The sequence below is a fragment of the Loxodonta africana genome, chromosome X (genome assembly GCF_030014295.1).
Source record: "Loxodonta africana isolate mLoxAfr1 chromosome X, mLoxAfr1.hap2, whole genome shotgun sequence".
NCBI lineage: Eukaryota > Metazoa > Chordata > Mammalia > Proboscidea > Elephantidae > Loxodonta > Loxodonta africana.
The window spans coordinates 142545240-142566845 of NC_087369.1; the positions used below are offsets into that span (position 1 = coordinate 142545240).

Genomic DNA, 21606 nt, shown 5'->3' on the forward strand with positions numbered 1-21606 from the left:
CCTTCTCCCTCTCTTCTGAATCAAGAATTCCCCTTCTTCATTGCTGCCTCCAGTGACATCTCCTTTCCCTGAGAAAGACTGCTCCGCATTGCCTTTCAGTGATGCCTCCCTCCCCATCCGTCTTGTATCCTGCAACCTCACCACTCCTAGTCTAGTTCCCACTCCACCCCAACTGCCATGCTTTTTGGAGGAAGCCTGTGTGTCTGAATAAAGACTGATTTCCTAGTTCCAAAGTTAAAAATAAGAGCAAGATTGTCCCTAGTTCTAGATGAGTGGGCCTTTACACACAGACAAAACAGACATACTAAGTGTGAGTAAGAGAAAAGTAAGCTTAAAAGCTACCGCTTGTCCCTCCACTCAGTGGGAAAGAAAAGGGAGGATCTCTGGTCCGGAGGGGTCAGCTTTCTGGATCTAGGCAGGTTGGGGTAAATGCCAGACAAGGTGAAAAAGGAGGTGAACATGATTCCAGCAAGTTGGGGGCTTCCTGAGGAACTATATCTTGCCTAGTTTGGCCCAGGGAGAATAGGCAAACACTGCCACCAGCAGATCTAACAGGGGCAATGTCAGCAGCATGGACTGGGTGAAGGTCCTGTAGCCCGGGGCTGTCCCAGGGAGATGGCTGTAGCACCCTTGCTTTTTGTGGCCTGGCTGGGTGTAGTCTCTTATGGACAGTAGCCAGGCATTCAGGGGCTGGACTGACCGAGCACAAAGAACTCTGCTGTCCTTTAAAAAGAAAATGCTGTAAGTCAATCATATTCTTACATTTTAAGCATAACACTTGCAACTAAATCCGAACTGCTGTATTATAATCAAGATGCAACCACCTGTTTTATATTTAAGGCCCACAGGCTTCAACTAATTTAGGGGACCATCTGGTGAGGAAGAAAGTCTCATTACCAAGTGGCATTTCTTTGCAGACTCAGGCCTCAAAAGGGATTGTCCTGGTGACCCCAACCAATTTCCTGTGCCAGTGCCCTGTGCTCCTGACCTCACCCCATAGTGAGGTGGGAAGAGCACGACTTTGGAGTCAGACAGATCAAATTCAATCCTCCCCTCCGGCACTCACAAGCTGGGTGCCTTGAGCCGCAGGTCTTCTGAAGTTAGTGTTTCCTCATATGTAAAATGGGAATCAAATTATACCTGAAGTTGTTGGGAAGATTAAAGAAGATAAAGCTTCCCATAGGGAGCCTGGAACTATCACTTTCCTTCTCATTATCTGTAACTTAACCCTCCATCTTATTCCCTCTGATCCTTGATATTCTTATCCTCTTTGCCTAACCTCCACTTTCACGTCATAGACACTGGACATGCTCTTAAACTGATATTTGATTTAAAGCTCTAAAAATAAGTTTTGTTTTAATGCCATTATTCACTTCTCTAGGAGGTAAAGATTGGGCATGGGATTGCCTTGGAATACTTGGGTCAGAAGGCATTTTGGACTCTTCTGCAGTATCCTAAGCCAATTTATTTTTGAAGTCCTCCTTCCCTTAGTTTACATAATTGAAAGACGATCAGTTAGCTGGGACAAGTGCCGGTTGCAGTCAGGGTGGAGAACAGGTTGGGTGGAGATAGAAAATCTGGGAAGGGAGATGCTTTTAGAGTTTAACTAGATAACTGCTATATAAGTGACAGCTTTATTTTGAATGAGACTGTGAATTTGGCTGTATTCCCAGTTAGAACTTAATGCCTAAAATTTCTTCTAAATCAAGAAGCAAAATTAAAAGGTGATGATTAAGATTGGCAAAATGTAACTGCTGATGCTGAGTAATGGATACCTGGAACTTCATTAAACTGTTCTCTATACTTTTATGTGTGTTTAAAAATATCCATAATTAAAAGTTTTTTGTTTATGTGACAATTATGGGACAATGGGGTCGCTCAAGAACTGGAGAGTCTGATCTTCATGTCAGAAAAGATAGTAGAAGATGTTTGAACAAAAATAATTCGTTAGAGGAAATGTGGTGATTTGTATAATGCTTACGTAGTTAACCAGAATTATTCGAAGGATTAAATAAGCATGCAGACAAAACCGATTCTGTGACTATAATATAAATTGACCTCAAAAAGCTTTTTTAAAAAATAATGTTTTATTGTGCTTTCAGTGAAGTTTTGCACAGCAGCTTAGGTTCTCATTCAACAATTTCTGCATAAATTGTTCAGTGACATTGGTTACATTCTTCACAATGTGTGAACATTCTCATTATTTCCGCTCTGGTTGTTCCATTTCTGTTAATCTAGTTTCTCTGCCCCCTTACATTCTTATCTTTGTTTTAAAGTCATTATTGACTGTTAGTCTCATATAGGTGTTTTTTTTTTAAAGGAGCACAGTACATATGGATGCTCAAAAAGCATTTGACAAGATGTCACAAACTCCGTTTTTAAGGGAATTGAGTTGCCATAGAACTGTGACCCTCTTTCCCCTTTGAGTAAATACTGCCTTAGAAATACGAAGCAAAGGTAGAGCTAAAGAAGGTTAAGAACATTATTTTGACATTTTGAAAGCATGATTTCTTACAGTGGAATGAGATTACTTGTTTGTTTTTTTACAAACACATTTTTGCGAATGATCTGGAGGAGAGGATGTACAGTAAAATTTCCAAGTTTTGGATTGCACTAAACCCTTACTGACAATGAAAAGCTTAGTCGATGGAATAAACTATAGGGAAATCTCATAGGCATATTCACTGGTAGCTTGTGAAGGTTGCCTCTACCCAGTATACTAAACTACTCAAGGACATTCTGAAAAGCTCGCATGGTAGGATCAGAGGCACGAAGGCTCATTACCGAAAGACCTAAAGAAAATTTACATATATGAGTTTATATATATGCATATGAAGCTAGGGCAGTAGTTGGGATTGATTGTGGAAAGGGTTTTTCTCCTGCTAGAAGGTTTGGCAGTTTGGAGGGTATGGACAGGTATGGATACCCATAATCCACCCTGTCAGGGACTAGGAACCTAGGAAGGTACATAGGACCCTGAGAGAGTGTGAAGCTAAACTCTAGTGGGGAAGGAATACGGTCTGCCCTATGAGGCTCTCCCTCTTCTTCCAGGCTGATAGGCCTACTGACAGTGTAAAAAAAGATTCAAAATCCTCCTTGTTGAGAGGTTTTCCACTTCTACTTGAAGGAGGGAAAATGAGAGTAGCCAGTTCTCATGGTGCTGATGGTTGCAGAGCACCACATTCCAGGAGAAGAATTGAAGATGCGAAGTGCACTCCTGACAGGACCAACTACATAATTTGCTGGCCCAGTGCAAAATGAAAATGTGAGGCACCTTGTTCATGAGTTAACGAAAAATTTCCAAACAGTGACAGCAGAATATTGAACCCAATGTGGGGCTCTTCTAAACATGGGGCTCTGTGTGACTCATAGGTTGCATGCTCATGAAGCTGGTCCCGACTCCTGAGCAGCAAGGGCAGTGATAACAAAAATTCAGAAGGCATAATAGAAAAGTATAAAGCAGAAAATCAAGATCATGTAAAATCCCACTACCCAGAGACAACCTCTGTTTTTTCCATATACATATACATGTATAGACACATATTCACATTTTTTTTATGTTATGGAAATGGTATAGTGTAATTCTCTTCTGTAGTCTTTTTGAAAATATTACCTTTTGGACAGCTTTCCATTTTAGTAAGTATAGATCATTTCAATCCCACTGTGTAGAAGTTTCATGTCCCATTTAAGTAAAACCCTGTTGTTGAGGGTCTGAAGGGTCTTGAGTTTTTCATCATTACAAATGATGCACATTGAATATCAATAAAGTTGAACGAGGATCGAATGAGTCAATCAGTATAAAGCACTTCAGAGTGCTTGTCAAATTGCAAGCTCCTTCTAAATGTTAGTGGTTGTTATTTTTCTATTGTCAAATTGTTCTGTGTAAAGGTTGAACTAATTTATATTCCCAACGGCAGGGTGAGAAGGCTTGCTTTCCTGAAATCCTTGCCAGTTCATTCAATTTTTGCCTTTTGTATTTGTTCCTCTGTGAATGGCCTGTTCATGTTCTTTGACAGTTCTGTTGAATTTTTCATGCTGTTTCAATTTTAATTGATTATTAGGGATATTAATCCTTTGTTTGCTTGCTTTAACCACATAGATATTTTTAAGTTTTTTACAGTTAAAAGCATCTGCCCATACAGTTAAATCTGTCCATTTTCTCCTTTAGGGTTTCTGTCTTTTCTGTCTTCTTTTAGAAAGTATTTTGTCATAGAACAGGTCTAGACTTCAGTGGCGGCCAAGTCTTTCCTGTCAGGTTTCCTCTGAGGCTTTATCTTTCTGGGGCATGGCTTTTCCAATTCTATCAATGGAGTTAACAACACTAGAACACTTGAAAAGTATATGTGAAGGGACAACATTTATTAACTTTGAATCTACATGTGAAAGCACAAAATCCCCCCAAAACAAAACCCATTGCCATCAAGTTGACTCCAACTCATAGCTACCCCATAGGACAGAGTAGAACTGCCCCATAGAGTTTCCAAGGAGCACCTGGTGGATTCGAACTGCCAAACTTTTGGTTAGCAGACATAGCTTTTAAGAGCTATGCCACCAGTGTTTCTGTGAAAGCACAAGATGTATTAAAAAATTGAGTATTGTCTACCTCTTCCCTACCCAGAAGACACTTTAGCCTTTTCACATTTTCTGTTTTTCTTTGCTTTCTATGGAGAACAGTGTCTTTACTAGAGCTGTTCTTTTTGTGAAGCTGAATTGGAGACTAGGGTGAATGGAACTTAGCCAGTGCTTTTAAATTACTCTGTTGTTAGACTGTTTTCTTATATGTAATTCTATGCGGAGACCTGGCCATGTGGAGCCTGGTTTTTGTTTGAGTAGCATAGGCATTATTTTCACCAGGGGAAGGAAGAAGGTAATATTTACAAAAGCTAGGCCCAGTACTAGGCGTTTTCACTTAAATTATCTCATTTAATCCTATCAACGGAGTCTCTCAGTGGCACAATTGGTTAAGCGCTGGACTACTAACTGATAGGTTGGAGGTTTGAACCTCAGAAGAAAGGCCTGGAGATCTGCTTCCGAAAGGTCACAGTTTTGAAAACCCTATGGAGTGCAGTTCTACTCTGCACGCATGGGGTTGCCATGAGTCAGAATTGACTCAGCGGCAACTGATAAAATCCTATCAACAAACCTGTGAGCAAAGGCAGATTTCTTTTGATGCTAAGGAAACCTAAGCCTCAGGGCCTCTCCCTTGCATAGACCCTTTCAAGTCCTCAGGAGGGGCCTTATGAGTTCACATGGTCATAAGCTTTTGTAAAATTAGTGAAAGTAAGTTATAACTGCAATTCATTAAGCCTGCTCTTTTCATTTTGACTTCCCCTCCATTGTGCTTCTCCTCAGATTGAGTGGTGTTGGAGTGAAAACAGACATTTTAGGGATCTAACCAAAGAAAAGTTGAGTGGGGGATACATTTATTTGGAATTAATGGGATACATTTATGTGGTTTGTCATCACTTCTATGTATAGTTAAGTCATTGCTGGCTGTACCAGTGTAGGAATGACTTTCGGGAGCACTTATAAAGTCGACAATTCAAAGCATATTTAAGATTAGTCACTACATAAAAAACCTTGACACATCCTAAAATCTTACAGCTACTATATAAAAGAATTGATAGAGATTCTCCCAAATGTTTACAAGTCAGGAAATTTACATGACATCACCAGTGGTGAGCTGTGAAGCTGAAAGAGACTTTCCTAAACTCTCAGGAAAAACTAAATTGTTTTTTCTCTTCTCTCTACAGAAATTATACTACAAAAGTGGTATCAGATGAAGAGGCGATCAAAGGATATGCCGCCAAAAATTAGGGAAACTGGCAGTGTACGGGTATGTCAGTTAATTTAATGAAAAATATTATTTTTTTTGATTCTTGATGTTTGTGGCACTTGTCGGTTTTAAATTTTGTAATCTCCTGTGATTTATTTTCTCGTTCTAAGTAAACGTTTAGAATTATATCCAATTTTGTACTTTATTTTAACTTATTTTACCCAAATAGTATAAACTTCAGGCCCCACAAAACCTGGATCTGCCAATGTCTATGAGGTGGATACTGATGGTCATTTGGAGTGTCCCACGTTACAGGTAAGGACACTGACTTGCTCAAGTTAAGCATAGAGAGTTAGTGGTGGAGCAGGATGCAACCCTGAATCTGTATGGCTTCAAAACCTATGTTTTTTTTTCTTACTATCCAAAACTGTTTTCTTTCGGATGAAAATTTATAATAATCAACCCGAATTACAGTAATAATAACAATCTATTGAGTGCTTGGAAACCCTGGTGGCGTAGTGGTTAAGAGCTATGGCTGTTTACCAAAAGGTCAGCAGTTCAAATCCACCAGGTGCTCCTTGGAAACCGTATGGGGCAGTTCTACTCTGTCCTATAAGGTTGCTATGAGTTGGAATTGAATTGGAATCGACTCGACAGCAATGGGTTTGTTTTTTTTTTTTAACTGAGTGCTTACTAGATGTCAGACATTGACACCTGCACAATGACCCTATTACATAAGTATTATCATCCTCATTTTACAGATGCCAATACTAGAATATAGAGAAGTGAAATAAATTGCCCAGGCTAATAAGTGTAAAACTAAGATTTGAATTTATGTCTAAACAAGTATAAAGCCTCAACTCTGTTGAAAGCTTCCTGGGGAGAAAAACCTGGAGTCATTACGTAGGAAGACCCACTTATCTTTCCTTCCATTAATCCCCAGATGAGTCAAAAAGAGGACAGCTCCTTCTCCAATCCAGATGTGAGCAGGGGATCAAGTCCTTCCCTGACAGATTTTGGCACACCATCAAGAAAAAAAACCAAATGCCCCAGGCGCCTCCTTCTGCTAATCCTAGACAGTGTTTCTGCCATCGCCTTTGCCCACTGTCATCTCCTCTGTGGTGGTTCTTGGCTCCTCAGTTGTGGTGTTCCTGCTAAAGGTGAGGCCTGCATGTGACCTGTCAGGGAGTTTCTGGTCCCTCCTTCAGGGCCATACTTACAGTTGCTGCTGAGGCCCCCCAGGCACTGCACTGCTACTGATGTAACCCTGCCCTTCCTTCCTTGCTTTCACCAATCCTGTTTTCGGCAACACTGCTATCTTTGTCCCACCACCTGTCTATCAGTTTGTTGTACTGTGGTGGACTGTGTGTTGCTATGATGCTGGAGGAAATCCTGGTGGTGTAGTAGTTATGAGCTACGGCTGCTAACCAAAAGGTCGGCAGTTCGAATCCACTAGGTGCTCCTTGGAAACTTTGTGGGGCAGTTCTACTCTGTCCTATAAGGTTGCTATGAGTCAGAATCGACTTGAAGGCAATGGTTAATGGTAACTGATGCTGGAGCCCTGGCGGTGCAGTGGCTAAGTGCTTGGCCACTAACCAAAAGATTGGTGGTTCAGATCTACCAGCCACTCCATGGGAGAAAGATGTGGCAGTCTGCTTCCATGAAGATTTACAGCCTTGGAAACCCTATGGGGCAGTTCTACTCTGTCTTGTATGGTTGCCATGAGTTGGAATCAACTTTTGGCAATGGGTTTTTTTTATGATGCTGGAAGTATGTCATCAGAATTTCAAATACTAGGAGGGTTACCCATGGTGGACAGGTTTCAGCAGAGCTTGCAGACTAAGACAGACTAGGAAGAAAGGCCTGGTGATTTACTTCCGAAAAGTAGCCAGTAAAAACTCTATGGATCTCAACAGAATATTGTCTGATAAAGTGCTGGAAGCTGAGCCCCCCAGGTTGGAAGGCACTACACAATAGCTGCAACAATGGACTCCAACATGTCAATGATAATGAAGATGGCACAGATCTGGGCAACGTTTCATTCTGTTATACATAAGGTTGCCATGAGTTGGAGCCAACTCAGTGGCAACTAACAATAGCAGCAACTATCTTTGTCAAAAGTCAAACAAGGTTGTCAGCACTTTGGCTGCCACAGTTCATTTTTCCTCGAGAAAGGTAGATGCTGTCGCCGCGGCACACACTTGGATCCTGTCAGTTCTCATCTCACTTCTCACCTTGGAGGAAAATAAGCAACCTCCAGGTCACAGCCTTTCCATACTCCACTATGAGATTTCAGCCTGTCCCTCTCACTACAGTAGGTGAGGGCTGAAACTAGCATTCTGAAGGCCTGTGAAAAAGTGTGAGGCAGGGCTCACTCACCTTCTTGAATTAGAGCTTACTTGACCCCAGGCAAGCTTAGGGAAAGTATTTTGGAGGTGGTGTCTCAGTTCCAGAACCTGAACCTGTATTTCCTTGCCACTCTTCTCTTCTAGATGCCCTTTCCTCAGTCATTCCTGACGTAGGGTCCCCACCTTCCAGGGCACCTTACCTGAGGATGTTGTCTGTAACTGTTCACTGTAGTGCTAGAAACTTGATTTTTGAATTGGATCCCAGGTATCACCAGCTGATAGAGTCCAGTTGGCAAAAAACAATGGTTATCTTCTCCTTTGTGTTTTTATGATATAGCATAGCTCCCAAGTCCTCAAAACTGATGTCAGTCTGTAAAAGGCCTTGGTGGTAGTGGACAGTACATGTGCAAACAGAACCCTGAGTCTAGCAGCCTGCCAGTCTCCAGAATGGTTCAAGTACCAGGCAGGGTACCTAAGAGAAGGTTGCCCAGGTGAAAACTCATTTATTTATTTGCTTCTTGGTGTGGGCGGGGGGTTCCTTTATCAAGGGCAATTGTATACAACAAACATAATTGGGCCCTGAATGTTCTTCCTGACTGCCAGGCCCTGCATTTCGTGCCTGCCTTGCCTTCCCTGAGGAGCCCTAGTGGCTAAAGTGCTTGGCTGCTAACCAAAAGGTCGGCAGTTTGAACCCACCAGCCACCCTGCGGGAGAAAGATGTGGCAGCCTGCTTCCGTAAAGATTTCAGCCTTAGAAACTCTATGGGGTAGTTCTTTGTCCTATAGGGTCACTGTAAGTCTGAATCAACTTGATGGCAATGGGTTGAGTCTCCTCTACAAAACATGAGAGAAGAGACCTTGTCTGTCTTATTTTTCTCAATAACTAGCATAGGGCTAAGGAGCCCTGGTGGCACAATGGTTAAGCAGCTTGGATGCTAACTGAAAGGTCAGTGGTTCAAACTCACCGTCTGCTCTGTGGGATAAAAGATCTGGCAATCTGCTCCCATAAAGACTTCAGCCTAGGAAATCCTATGGGGGCGGTTCTACTCTGTCCCATAGGGTCACTATGAGTTAGAATCGACTCTGCAGCACACAGCAACAGCATTGGGCTTGGCACATACTAAAATGTTAATACACATATGTTGAATTAATGAATGAAGCTTATAGAGGTTAACTTGTGTAATGTTGCATACCTACTAAGTGGCTGATCCAAGATTTAAACCGAGCCAGGGTGGGGGCAGTTCTCCTCTGTCCTATAGGGTCACTATGAGTTGGAGTCGACTTGATGGCAACTTTTTTCTTTGTTTGTTTTTAGCTAATACTAGAGCCCAAACTCTAACCACCATGTTAGACTGCTACTGTTCATATTTGCAACTGAACCATGTAAAGGCCATAGAGCGATTGCTAGGAACTTAGAATCAACGTTTTGTCTTTCTCTTCTTTCCCTACCTCTTCCCTGCTTCCCCCCCGCCCCCCACCCCCGTCTCGTCTCTCCCTCTTCCTCTTTTTCAGCTCTGGAAAGGTTATTGGAGGCCATCTTGTTCAAACTTCAGTTTTATAAATGAGGCAACTGAAGCTAGACTGGTCAAATGGTCTGCCTGAAGGCTATAGTTAGTGGCAAACTTAATAGATAACTTTAGCTTTTATGGTGGACATCATTCTAGCAAAATCATTGGAGATCTAATTTGTTTCAATCTTTTTTTTTTGTTTACCCAATATCCTTGTGATATAACCAGGTTAGTCCCATCATTGACCTGGGCACATATTTTGCTCATTTTTACCTCAGTAGCATGACTCACACTGGTCCTTCTGCCTGGGACTTCTTCTTTCTTTTCAACCTATTATATTCATCCCTCAAACCTGAGCTCATTTCTCACCTCTACCATGCACTTCCCTAACTCTAATGGCCCATGGCCGTTGTAAACTCATACAGTGGTCTGCATCACCCATTTGACCTATTTGGCCCATAATCACACATTATCATGGGGTTTCATTTAAATGTTCTCAGGTGTCTCTTTCCCTACAGGCTCATCAAGAGCAGGAACCATATCACATAGTGTATCTCCTTTGTAAACCTTTTGATTCCTAGAAAAACACTAGATACCCAGTAGACGCACAAAAAAATAATTCTTTTTTTAAAAAATCTTTCTTTTTCTTTTCTTTTTTGTTGTTGCTGAGAATATGTACAAGGAGAACATACACCAATTCAACCATTTCTACATGTACAATTCAGTGACATGATATTAAGAATAATTCTTGAATGAATGAATGAATAAATGATATAAGCAAGAAAAAGATGAAATGGTAAATCCTGCCATCTTGTGGTTATTAGTCTTTAGTGTTGCCATTTCCACTGGGTTTTTTAGTGCTGAAATTAGACAAATGGCATGAAAAACTGAGGTGTTGGTGTTGAAGTGGGGAAGGTTTCTTTTCATTTTGCTCGAAGGACCAACAGCAGGGATACTGAATTATTTTGTAAGAGAAAACAGAGGTGCAGGGAAATGAAAAACTAAAACCATGTACCAAAGAACTGAATGTAGACCTGGGGAATATTGATTGGATATCCTCAGATATAGTCTCTGCTCTGAAACGGACAAGTAAAGGAAATTGTCCCAACATGTTCAGCAGACCAGAACTCTGGTCATTTGATCAATCTACTTATTTAGGGGAGAATCTATTAAGAAACCTTTTGTAACAATCATCTGGGGAAGATGGGAGAGGGTCCTAGGATCCAATCTTAGTGTTGCTGAGTAACCTTGGGAACATAACGTGATTTCTCCAGTTTCAGTTTTCTTGTCAGTTTACTGCCCAGTTTACTTATGGGAACGTTGTGAGGCTCTATGAGGCCACAGGCTTGAAGGTTCTTAGAAGAGTTTAAAAAAGTGACACACATTGGGGTCTTAAACGCTAGCAAGTGGCCATCTAAGATGCATCAATTGGTTTCAACCCACATGGAGCAAAGGAGAATGAAGAACACCAAAGATACAAGGTAATTATGGGCCCAAGAGACAGAAAAGACCACATAAAGCAGGGACTACATCGGCCTGAGACCAGAAGAACTAGGTGGTGCCTGGCTACAACCAATGACTGCCCTGACAGGGGATCAACAGAGAACCCCTGAGGGAGCAGGAGAGCAGTGGGATGCAGACCCCAAATTCTCATAACAAGACCAGACTTAATGGCCTGACTGAAACTAGAGGGACCCCAGAGGTCATGGTCCCCAGGTCTTCTGTCAGCCCAAGACAGGAGCCATCCCCAAAGCCAACTCTTCAGACAGGGATTGGACTGGACTGTGGGATAGAAAATGATACTGGTGAAGAGTGAGCTTCTTGGATCAAGTAGACACATGAGACTATGTGGTGGGCAGCTCCTGTCTGGGGAAGAGATGAGAGGGCAGAGGCGGGCAGAAGCTGGCCAAATGGGCATGAAAATAGAGAGTGGAGGGAAGAAGTGTGCTGTCTTATTGTGGGGAGAGCAACTAGGAGTATATAGCAAGGTGTATATACGTTTTTGTATGAGAGACTGACTTGATTTGTAAACTTTCACTTAAAGCACAATAAAAGTTAAAAAAAAAAAGTGACACACAAATTTCATTCCATAAAAATAAAATAATGGCCTTACTCTGAGGAAGCTCTGGAATTTTTCCAGGCCTAAGTATTTAGATACTAAATCAAAGTGAATGCAATTCACTTTTTGAGAGAAATCATTAGTCATAATATGACATCCTTATATCGTTTTTAAAGAAAGTGGAGGAAGGAAACAAAAACGAAGCCAGTTATCCCACGGAGAGAGGTCAGTGACAGGTATGGACCTGCTGCTTTATGAAGTTTAGGGAGGTGGAATCAAGTTGCTTTAACACTAGTTTTTGAGTAGAAGTTCTAGAAGCTGATTTAGAACTCGACAGCTTCTGTATATATTTGATGAAACCAATAAAAGGATATCTAAAAGGAAAAAAAAAGAAAACACCAAACCAGTTGCCATCGAGTTGATTCCATCTCCTGGCGACCCCATATGTGTCAGGGTAGAACTGCTCTATAGGGTTTTCAATGGCTGAGTTTTCAGAGGTGGATTGCCAGCCCTTTCTTCGGAGGCATCTCTGGGTCATTTGAACCACCAGCCTTTCGGTTCATAGCAAGTGCTTCACCGTTTGCGCCAGCCAGAGACCCCTCAAAAGGATATTATAAACCCAGAAATGTCATGAGGAAATGCTCCCCACAAGCCTTTAGGGCATCCTAAGGAATGTGAATGATATACTCCATTCAAATGGACAGTAACAGCTAATTGTACCGGAATTCCCTTTGTTCAATCTGTTGTTCTTGCCTGGCATTTATTAGACGTCCAGGAATCTGGGTTTTTTTTTTTTAATTGTGCTTTAAGTGGAAGTTTACATTTCTAGTCAGTTTCTCATATAAAAATGTATACACACATAGTTATATGACCCTAGTTGTTCTCCCTACAGTATGACAGCACACTCCTCCCTGTATTCCCCGTGTTCATTCAACCAGCTCCTGTCGCCCTCTGCATTCTCATCTGGCTTCCAGACAGGAGCTGCTGACATTGTCTCATGTGTCTACTTGAGCAAAGAAGCACACTTCTTGCCAGTATCATTTTATGTCTTATAGTCCAGCCTAATCTTTGTCTGAAGAGTAGGCCTCGGGAATGGTTTTAGCTTTGGGCTAACAGAGAGTCCGGGGACCATGACCTCTGGGGTCCATCCAGTCTCAGTCAGACCATTAAGTCTGGTCTTTTTACTAGAATTTGAGGTCTGCACCTCACTTTTTTCCTGCTCCATCAGGGATTCTGTGTTGTGTTCCCTGTCAGGGCGGTCAGTGGTGGTAGCCAGGCACCATCTAGGTCTTCTGGTCTCAGACTGACGTAGTGTCTGGTTTATGTGGCCCTTTCTGTCTCTTGGGCTCATCTTTACCTTATGTCTTTGGGGTTCTTCATTCTTCTTTGCTCCAGGTGAGTTGAGACCAATTGATGAATCTTAGATGAGCACTTGCTTGCGTTTAAGACCCCAGACGCCTCTCACCAAAGTGGGACGCAGAACTTTTTCTTAATAAAACTTTGTTATGCTAACTGACCTAGGTGTCCCCAGAAACCATGCATCACCAGGGCACCAAAGGACTTAATAGAGGGTCTTAAAATGTAAGGGACCCTGGTGGCACAGTGGTTAAGAGCTATGGGTGCTAACCAAAAGTTGGCAGTTCGAATCCACCAGCTGCTTCTCAGAAACCCTATGGGCAGTTCTACTCTGTCCTATAGGGTCACTATGAGTTGGAATCGACCTAATGGCAATGGGTTGGCTTTTTTTTAAGTATAATATCAGAAATTAAAATAAAAATGGCTAAATTCAACAGGTGCCTCTAGGAATGAACTATTAATATAAATGCCTAAGAATCAGTTTTTTAATTAATTTTTATTGTGCTTTAGATGAAATTTTACAAATCAAGTCAGTCTCTCATACAAAAATTTATATACACCTTGCTATATACTCCTAATTGCTCTCCCCCTAATGAGACAACACACTCCTTCTCTCCACCCTCTCTTTTCCTGTCTGTCAGGTCAGCTTCTAGTCCCCTCTGCCCTCTCATCTCCCCTCCAGACAGGAGATGCCAACATAGTCTTATGTGTCTACTTGATCCATGAAGCTCATTCTTCACCAGTATCATTTTCTATCCCATAGTCCAGTCCAATCCCTGTCTGAAGAGTTGGCTATGGGAATGGTTCCTGTCTTGGGCTAAAAGAGGGCCTGGGAACTGTGACCTCCAGGGTCCTTCTGGTCTCAGTCAGACCATTAAGTCTAATCTTATTACAAGAATTTGGGGTCTACATCCCACTGCTCTCCTGCTCCCTCAGGGGTTCTTTGTTGATCCCCTGTCAGGGCAGTCATCAGTTGTAGCCAGGCACCATCTAGTTCTTCTGGTCTCAGGCTGATGGAGTCTCTGGTTTATGTGGTCCTTTCTGTCTCTTGGGCTTATAATTGTGTCTTTGGTGTTCTTCATTCTCCTTTGCTCCATGTGGGTTGAAACCAATTGATGCATCTTAGATGGCCACTTGCATTTAAGACCCCAGAAGTCACTCTCCAAAGTGGAATGCAGAATGTTTTCTTAATAGATTTTGCTATGCCAATTGACTTACATGCCCCCTGAAACCATGGTCCCCAAACCCCCACCCCTGTTACACTGGCCTTCGAAGCATTCAGTTTATTTAGGAAACTTCTTTGCTTTTGGTTCAGTCCAGTCGTGCTGACCTCTTCTGTATTGTGTTATCCTTCCCTTCACCTAAAATAATAATTATCTACTATCTAATTAGTGAAAACCCCTCTCCCTTCCTCCCTCACTCCCCCCATCATAACCATCAAATAATATTTTCTTCTTTGTTTAAACTATTTCTCCAGTTCTTATAATAGTGGTCTTACACAATTTTTGTCCTTTTGCAACTATTTTCACTCAGCATTATGCCTTCCAGATTCCTCCATGTTATGAAATGTTTCACAGATTCATCATTATTCTTTATCGATGTGTAGTATTCCACTGTGTGAATATACCATAATTGATTTATCCATTCGTCCATTGATGGGCCCCTTGGTTGCTTCCATCTCTTTACTATTGAAAAAAGTGCTGCAGTGAACATGGGTGTGCATATATCTCCTTGTGTAAAGGCTCTTATTTCTCTAGGATATATTCCAAAGACTGAGATTGCTGGATCGTATGGTAGTTCTATTTCTAGCTTTTTAAAGAAGCGCCAAATCGATTTCCAAAGTGGTTGTACCATTTGACATTCCCACCAGCAGTGTAGAAGTGTTCCAGTATCTCCACAGCCTCTCCAACATTTATGATTTTCTGTTTTTTGGATTAATACCAGTCTTGTTGGAGTGAGATGAAATCTCATTGTAGTTTTGATTTGTATTTCTCTAATGGCTAATGATTGTGAGCATTTCCTCATGTATCTGTTAGCTACCTGAATGTCTTCTTTAGTGACATGCCTGTTCTTATCTTTTGCCCATTTTTTAATTGGGTTATTTGTCTTTTTGTAGTTGAGTTTTTGCAGTATCGTATAGATTTTAGAGATCAGGTGCTGATTGGAAATGTCATAGCTAACAACTTTTTCCCAGTCTGTAGGTAATCTTTTTACTTTTTTGGTGAAGTCTTTGGATGAGCATACGTGTTTGATTTTTATGAGCTCCCAGTTATCTAGTTTCTCTTCTGCATTGTTAGTAATGTTTTGTATACTGTTTATGCCATGTATCAGGGCTCCTAGCATTGTCCCTCTATTTTCTTCCATTATCTTGATCGTTTTAGATTTTATATTTAGGTCTTTGATCCATTTTGAGTTGGTTTTTGTGCATGGTGTGAGGTATGGGTCTTGTTTCATTTTTTTGCAGAGGGTTATCTAGTCATGCCAGCAGCATTTGTTAAAGAGGCTGTCTTTTCCCCATTTAACAGACTTTGGGCCTTTGTCAAATACCAGCTGCTCATATGGGATGGATTTATGTCTGGAAAGAATCAGCTTTCTTGAACTCATTTCCTCTAATGTTTTTCTGGAAGAACATTGTGTTCCTTTCTAAGCTTATTTTCTTTGTTTTGATTATCATTGCTTCCTCACTTCCTGTCTTCTTTGCAAGATCCAGGAAGCAAAAGATAGACAAACTGGTATGTCACGGACCATGACTGGACAAGCTGTGTGACTCAGGAGGCCAAAGAAAGGTTGGGGCACAGATAACTGCCTTGGTTATGCTGTTACCCACATGGGCCATTTGGCCTATTTTTTTTTTTAAGTGGATCTATTTTATTCATATTACACTGTGTGGCTGGTGATTGTTCCTTTGTATGTGTCCCTGTGGTTTGTTGCTTTTACTCTTATTGTACTGCTGGTTTCATTCATTAGATTATAGTTAAGTTATTTGCAATTTGGAGGTCACAAACTAGTAGACTGTGGGACACATCTTTCCTGTAGATATGCTCCGTTTAGCCAGCACTATTCACATTAAAAAAATAGTTGCCAGTATTTAAAAAATGGGAGAGTACATACAAAAATACAGATTCCTGACTTCTCCTGGAAAATGGAAATTCTGGCACACAGGGCCCCCATTTCCTCATGGCAACAACTGACTAGAACTGAGCAGTGGCTGCTGCTGTTATCAACCTGACATTGAATCTAAAAGTCATTTACTATATATCATGGACCTTGGATTGTTGTTCTTTTTACTGTGACATTAAGAAGAAAGTGAAATATTTCTGTATATCCAGTTTCTATTAAAAAATAGGGAAAAGAAAAGCTGGACTGAGATGTGAGAGGATCATTGTGTTTCAAGAATTGGAAGGATGGGATGGGTTGAAGGATGGTAGGTATAAAGGAAGAGAGAGGTTGTTTCCTATCCAAGGGAGAACTTGGGTAAATCTTCTGAGATGGCAGAGTGAGAAAGCAGAGGGGATAGTTAGGTCACTTACTTCTTTTGCCAGGCTTCTCATGGAGGAAAATACTTACAGGGCAGATTGTGCTGTCTCTCTGCATCCAACTAAAATTCTCATTGAGCACCTACTCTATAGCAGGCATCAAGGATACTGCAGTGAACAAAGGAGACACAACCCCTGCTGCCATGGACGTCACAGTTGAGTGGGGAGCTGACATTAATAAATTTTATAAAGGAAAAGAGGAGGGTGCTATGAAAAAAACCACCACTTGTCTGTCAGTATGTTATACTGTGGTGGCTTGCATGCTGCTATGATGCTGGAAACTATGCCACCGGTATTTCAAATACCAGCAGGGCCACCCATGGTAGACAGGTTTCAACAGAGCTTCCAGACTAAGACAGACTAGGAAGGGGGACCTGGCCATCTACTTCTAAAAAAATTGGCCAGTGAAAATGTTATGAATAGCTGCGGAATATTGTCCTATGTAGTGCCCGATGATGAGCCCCTGAGGTTGGAAGGCCCTCAAAATACTACTGAAGAAGAGCTGCCTCCTCAATGTAGAGTTGACCTTAATGACATGGATGGAGTCAACCTTTTGGGACTTTTATTTGCTGATGTGGTACGACCCAAAATGAGAAGAAACAGCTACAAACATCAGTTAATAATTGGAATGTGGACTGTAAGATGTATGAGCCTAGGAAAATTGGAAGTCATCAAAAATGAAATAGAACACATAAAGACCGATATTCTAGGCATTAGTGAACTGAAAAGGACTGGTATTGGCCATTTTGAATTGGACAATCATATGGCCTACTATGTTGGGGTGAAGAGGAGGAGAGGAACATCCTTTTTGCCCTTTATGGGTACGATGACAGGTTTCTTAAGAGTTGACTTATCCAGGATTAGGAAATTATGCTTTTGTATGATTAGGTTTCTTCTAGGGCTTGCTTGTATAAGCATTTTAGATTTAAGTAAGTTCAACTTGAAATATATTGAATATAGAGTAGACACAGGTTCATTTAGTATGATAATAGTAACCTCTAACCCACCAAATATCTCCTAAATGGCTTTCAAAAAGGACATGATTGGAAAATGTTTTTCATTGGTATTGCTTTATTCTGTTTTTAAAATGATAGGGACTAAAATGTGTTGGCCATTCTCAGTCAGACAATCAAATGGCCTACTATACCAGGAATGACAAAGAGGAATAACATCACATTCATCACCAATAAGAACATTTCAAGACCTATCCCGAAGTATAATGCTGTTGGTGATAGGAAAATATCCATATGCCTACAAGGAAGACTAGTTAATACTTCTCTTATTCAAATTACGCACCAACCACTAATGCCAAAGATGAGAAAATTGAAGATTTTTAGTAACTGCTGCAGTCTGAAATTGAGCCAAAATGCAATTAAGATGCATTGATAATTACTGGTGACTGGAATGCAAATGCTGGAAATGAAGAAGGATCTGTATTTGGAAAATAAGGCCTTGGTGACAGAAACGATGTTGGAGATCACATGGTAGAATTTTGTAAGGCCAATGACATATTTGTTGCAAATACCTTTTTCAACAACATAAATGGTGACTATTTTTTTTTTTATACACGTGAACCTCACCAGATAGAAAACACAGGAATCAAATTGACTATGTCTGTGGAAAGAGATGATCGAGAAGCTCAATGTCATCAGTCATAACAAGTCCAGGGGCCGACTGTGGAACAGACCATCAATCGCTCATATGCAAGTTCAAGTTGAAGCTGAAGAAAATTAGAGCAAGTCCACGAGAACTAAAATACAACCTTGAATACATCTCACCTAAATTTAGAGGCCATCTCAAGAATAGAGTACTATAGAACACTAATGACAGAAGTCTAGACGAGTTGTGGGATGACATTAAGGACATTATACATGAAGAAAGCAAAAGTTCATTAAAAAAGACAGGAAAGAAAGAAAAGACCAAAAGGGATGCTGGAAAAGCCTCTGAAACTTGCTCTTGAATGTAGAGTAGCTGAAGTGAATGGAAGAAATGAAGTAAAAGAGCTGAACAGAACATTTCAAAGGGCAGCTTGAGAAGACAAAGTAAAATATTATCATGAAATGTGCAAGGAGCTGGAGCTAGAAAACCAAAAGGGAAGAACATGCTCAGAAATTCTCAAGCTGAAAGAACTGAAGAAAAAATTCAAGCCTCAAATTGCAATTTTGAAGGATTCTGTGGGCAAAATATTGAACCATGCAGTAAGCATCAAAAGAAGATGGAAGGAATACACAGTCACTGTACCAAAAAGAACTGGTTGATGTTCAACCATTTCAGGAGGTAGCATACGATCAAGAACTAATTGAAGGAAGAAATCCAAGCTGCACTGAAGGCATTGGAGAAAAACAAGGCTGCAGGAATTAACGGAATACAAATTGAGATTTTCAGCAAACAGATGCAACACTGGAAGCACTCACTCAGCTATGCCGAGAAATTTGGAAGACAGCTGCTTGGCCAGCCACCTGAAAGAGATCCATATTTGTGCCCACTGCAAAGAAGGTGATCCAACAGGATGCGGAAACTATTGAACAATATCATTAATATCACACACAAGCAAAATTTTGCTGAAGTTAATTAAAAAATGGTTACAGCATTATATCCACAGGGAATGGCCAGAAATTAAGGCTGGGTTCATAAGAGGATGTGGAACAGGGGATATCATTGCTGATGTCAGGTGGATCTTGGCTGAAAACAGAGAATACCAGAAAGATGTTTACCTTGTTTTATTGACTATGCAAAGGCATTCAACTGTGTGGATCATAACAAATTCTGGATAACACTGCAAAGAATGGGAATTTCAGAACAGTTAATTGTGCTCATGGGGAACCTGTATATTAGCCAAGAGGCAGTTGTTATGAAAGAGCAAGGGGATACTGTGTGTTTTAAAATCAGGAAAGGTTTGTGTCAGAGTTGTATCTTTTCACCATACTTATTCAATCTGTATGTTGAGCAAATAATATGAGAAGCTGGACTATATGAAGAAGAACGGAGCATCAGGATTGGAGGAAGACTCATTAACAACCTGCAATATGCAGATGACACAACCTTGCTTGCTGAAAGTGAAGAGGACTTGAAGCACTTACTGATGAAGATCAAAGACCACAGCCTTCAGTATGGATTACAGCTCAACATAAGGAAAACAAAAATCCTCACAACTGGACCAATAAACAACATCATGATAAACGGAGAAAAGATTGAAGTTTGTCAAGGATTTCATTTTACTTGGATCCACAATCAATGCTCATGGAAGCAGCAGTCTAGAAATCCAACGACATTTTGCACTGGGCAAATCTGCTGCAAAAGACCTCATTGAAGTGTTAAGAAGCAAAGATGTCACTTTGAGGACTAAGGTGTGCCTGACCCAAGCCATGGTATTTTCACTTGCCTCATAAAAAAAATTGCCTCATATGCATGCAAAATCTGGACAATGAGTAAAGAAGATGGAAGAAAAATTGACACCTTTGAATTATGGTGTTGGTGAAGAATATTGAATATAGGATGGACTGCCAGAAGAATGAACAAATCTGTCTTGGAAGAAGCACAACCAGAATGCTCCTTGGAGGCAATGATGGTGAGACTTCATCTCACATATTTTGAACGTGGTATCAGGTGGGACCAGTCACTGGAGAAGGGTGTCATACGCTTGGTGAAGTAGACCAAAAACCAAAAAACCAAACCTGTTGCTCTCAAGTCGATTCCAACTCAGAGGCTCTATAGGACAGAGCAGAACTGTCCAAAGTAGAGGGTCAGTGAAAAAGGGAAGGCCCTCAATGAAATGGATTGACACAGTGGCTGCAACGATGGGCTCAAGCATAACAGTGTTTTTGAGGATGGCGCAGGACCGAGCTGTGTTTTGGTCTGTTGTACATAGGGTCGTTATGAGTCGGAACCGACTCGATGGCATCTAACAACGATAACTATGAAAAAAAAAAACTAATATAGGGGCTCAGTGCTTCAGAAACCCTCAGATTGGCAGGAATTCCACTTTTCTGCTCACCAGAGTGCTTTTGTCTGAATGGAAGTCAGGCTACCCCCACTGCTTCGCGCTGTGCTTGTTAACCCACTGGCATAGGTCAGGTCCTGGTATGCAAGCTGCATCTGCCTTGCAGCCCTGGAAGTAAACCCTTATTCAGTTTCCACAAGATCAGAAGGCCTCTGTGCTACTGTCCACTGTGTTTCAGTTGCTTAAGATAGACCTCAGATTATCCCATAAATGGGAACATGGATAATAGTAATGAAATACTATCCAACATTTATTGATTGCCACTGTATTTTGGGAATTTTGTTAATCATTTTATATTATCTCATTTGCTCTTTACAACAAAGCTATGGTGTTATGTATAGTCATTTTCATGTTGCAGATGAGAAATAGTATCAGAAATGTTTAGTAATTTGCTGTAAGTGGCATGAGTAGTACGTGGCTGATTCTGGACTCTAACTCAGGCCTGTCTATCTCTAAAGCCCTTTTTTTCTATCATGCTGAAGATTTTTGCCTCTAGGTTCATGAGAAATATTGGTCTTCACTTTTCTTTTATTGTACTGTTTTTTTCTGCTTTTCGTATCAGACTAATGCTGGCTTCATAAAATTTAGTAGAACATTCTCCAGTGAAACCATCTGGGTCTACAGATGTCTTTTTTGGAAGGTTTTAAAATATGAATTTAATGTCCTTAATAGTTATAGAAGTTTTAAGATTATCTATTTCATCAGGGTTGAATTTTCATAGTTTATGGTTTTGGGGAAATTGGCCCATTTCATCTAAGTTGTCAAATTTAAGTGCATACAATTGTTTGTAGTATTCCTGTTTCTTCCTTTTAATGTCTGAGGCTTCTCTACTGATATCCTCTCCATCATTCCTGATATTGGTAATTTGTGTCTGATAGTCCTTTATCAGTCTTTGTCGGGTTTATTTATTTTACTGATTTTTTCAGAGAATCAGCTTCTCTTTTCATTGATTTTTTTCTATTATTTTTCTGTTTTCAATTTCATTGGTTTCCCTGCTTTATTATTTTCTTCTTTATGCTTGCCT

At 40.8% G+C, this 21606-nt stretch overlaps 1 long non-coding RNA gene across 1 annotated transcript in view; it reads left to right on the top strand.

The window, feature by feature from the left end:
* LOC111751863 (uncharacterized) overlaps positions 1 to 21606 on the top strand; it is a 61477-nt gene that overhangs the window by 6305 nt on the left and 33566 nt on the right. Inside the window, exons 2-4 of the long non-coding RNA XR_002786922.2 lie at positions 5754 to 5836; positions 6006 to 6091; positions 6720 to 6936. This is a non-coding gene — a long non-coding RNA (uncharacterized LOC111751863). The remainder of the gene's footprint in view (positions 1 to 5753; positions 5837 to 6005; positions 6092 to 6719; positions 6937 to 21606) is intronic.